Source organism: Hipposideros armiger, unplaced genomic scaffold (genome assembly GCF_001890085.2).
Source record: "Hipposideros armiger isolate ML-2016 unplaced genomic scaffold, ASM189008v1 scaffold_302, whole genome shotgun sequence".
NCBI classification, from domain to species: domain Eukaryota; kingdom Metazoa; phylum Chordata; class Mammalia; order Chiroptera; family Hipposideridae; genus Hipposideros; species Hipposideros armiger.
The window spans coordinates 365,582-368,587 of NW_017731652.1; the positions used below are offsets into that span (position 1 = coordinate 365,582).

Below are 3,006 nucleotides of genomic sequence, written 5' to 3' on the forward strand. Positions count from 1 at the left end.
GTCCTCCACAACTAGACTGAAGAACAAAAGGACAGCAACTTGTCTGTTCCTCTTCCCCCAATTCCCCAATAAAAATCTTAAAATAATAATAATAATGATTAAAACACTCAATAAAATGGGTATGGAAGGAAAGTACCTCAACATAATAAAGGCCATAAATGACAAATCCTCAGCTAATATCATACTCAATAGTGAAAAACTGAAAGCTTTTCCTCTAAGATCAGTAACAAGACAAAGATGCTCACTCTCACCACTGTTATTCAACATAGTACTGGAAGTCCTAAGCCAGAGAAATCAGGCAAGAGAAAGAAATAAAAGGCATCCAAATTGGGAATGAAGAAGTAAAACTGTCACTATTTGCAGATGACATGATTTTTTATATAGAAAACCCTAAAGACTCCATGAAAAAACTATTAAAAACAATAAACAAATACAGTAAAGTTGCAGGATATAAACATCAATGTACAAAAACCCATCGCCTTCCTATACCCTGACAATGAAATACCAGAAAAAATGGAAAAAAAAATTCCATTTGCAATTACAACAAAAAAATAAAAATAATAAAATACCTAGGAATAGATTTAACAAAGGATGTAAAGGACCTACACAATGAAAATTACAAGACATTTTGAAAGAAACTGAAGAAGGAACAAAGAAATGGAAAGATATTCCATGTTCATGGATTGGAAGAATCAACATAGTTAAATGGTCATGTTACCTAAAGCTATATACAGAATCAATGCAATCCCTATCAAAATCCCAATGGCATTTTTCAAAGAAATAGAATGGAAAACCCCTCAAATTTGTATGGAACCATAAAAGATCCCAAATAGTCAAAGCAATCTGAGAATAAAGAATAAAGCTGGAGGTATCACATTCCCTAACTTGAAATCATACTACAAAAACCACAATAATCAAAATAGTAAGGTATTGGCAGAAAAACAGACACACACACCAATGGAACAGCATTGAGAGACCAGAAATAAATCCACATGTATATGCACAATTAATTTTTGACAAAGGAGCCAAAATCATACAGTGGAGAAAAGAAAGCCTCCTCAATAAATGGGAAAATTGGAAAGCCACATGCAAAAGAATGAAACTCGGCTGCTACTTAACAACATACACAAAAATTAACTCAAAATGGACCAAAGACCTAAGTATAAGATCTGAAACAATAAAATGTATAGAAGAAAACACAGGTGCTAAACTTGTGGACTTTGGACTCAGAGATATTATGAACTTGACCCTAACAACAGGGGAAGTAAAAGCAAAAATAAATAATGGGACTGGGTCAAACTAAAAAGTTTCTGCACAGCAAAAGAAAACATCAACAAAACAAAAATGCAACCAACCAAATGGGATATTTGCAAATAACACCTCCAATAAGGGGCTAATATCCAAAATATATTTAAAAATTACATAATGCAACAACAACAAAATCCAGTTAAAAATGGCAGAGGACCTGAACAGACACTTTCCCCAAGAGGACATACAAATGATCAACAGATATATGAAAAGATGCTCAACTTGACCAGCTATCAACAAAATGCAAATCAAAACCACAATGAGATACCACCTCACACCTGTTAGAATGGCTATTAACAAGACAAGTAACAAGTGTTAGGAAGCAGAGAAAAAGGAACCCTAACACACTGCTGGAGGGAATGTAGACTGGTACAGCCATTAACTATAGAAACCAGTATGGAGGTTCCAGAAAAAATTAAGAATAGAGCTACCATGACCCAGCAATCCCTCTCCTGGGTATCTACCTGGAAATTCTGAAAACATTTACTCCTAAAGATATATGTACGCTTATGTTCATTGCAGCATTATTTACAGTAGCCAAGACATGAAAATAACCCAAGCGGCCCTTGATGGATGATTGGATAAACAAAATGTGGTACATAGATACAATGGAATACTACTCAGACTTAAGATGAAAGACTGCTATTTGCAACAACATGGATGGATCCTGAGAGTTATCATGCTGCACGAAATGTTAGAAAAAAACAAGAATCATAATTTCACTCATATGGGGAATATAAAATAGAAAGCAACATATTAACAAACAAAACAAATAAATAAATAAATAAATAAATAAAGCCCACATTGACATGGTGGTTACCAGAGAGAAAAGGTGGTGAGGGGAGGTTCAAGTGGGTAATGGGGTCCAAATACATGATGACAAACGGAGACTAAACTTTGGGTAATGAGCACACAATGGAATATACAGATGATGTATTATAATATTGTACACTTGAAACTTATATAACTTCATTAACCAATGTTACCCTAATACATTTAATTAAAAAAAACCAAAAACATGCTGGCTCACTCCAGGTCTACAATTGAAAGAGATGAATCTGCAACATCTTGCTATATCAGAAAACAAAAAGTTATCAATGACCACGAGGGTCATCCCAAAAGACACAAGAGGCTCTTACTGGCCAAATATGGAATATTTAAGTATCAATAATGATAATAACACAACAAATTGAAACACTCAAATATGTTAAACTCCATTTATATATAATGACCTCAAAAAAAAAAAGTGGTCACCTTTGCAGAATGTTACACAATCAAATCATTATTTTTAAAAGTGGCATTTAAGAGTGAAAGAATTAAGCATTTTTCCTAATCAAATTGTTCCTAATGGCAATAAAACTGTTGATGAAAGTTCCTGTTTATAGAAGTATTCAATCTAATGAAGCATTGATATAATATCACCATTTTGAAACCCCTAATGCATTAACAGTTCTGAGCTATAAATATCAATGACCCAAGAGTCAGCAAATTTTTTCTTTAAATGCACCAGGTTGGTAAATATGTTAGGCTTTGCAGGTTACATACAGCTTCTATCACAGTCTCCTTTTTTTAAACATTTACTTCTAACAACACTTAAAAATGTAAGATACCAACAATAACAGCTCATGGGATGTTATCAAAACAGATGTGACCAGATGTGACCCACGGGCCATAGTCTGCTGAACCCTGGTGGCTAAC

General features: G+C 33.8%; 1 protein-coding gene across 8 annotated transcripts in view; it reads right to left on the minus strand.

The window, feature by feature from the left end:
• NEO1 (neogenin 1) overlaps positions 1 to 3,006 on the minus strand; it is a 261,075-nt gene that overhangs the window by 216,253 nt on the left and 41,816 nt on the right. The gene's annotated exons all lie outside the window — the stretch shown is intronic.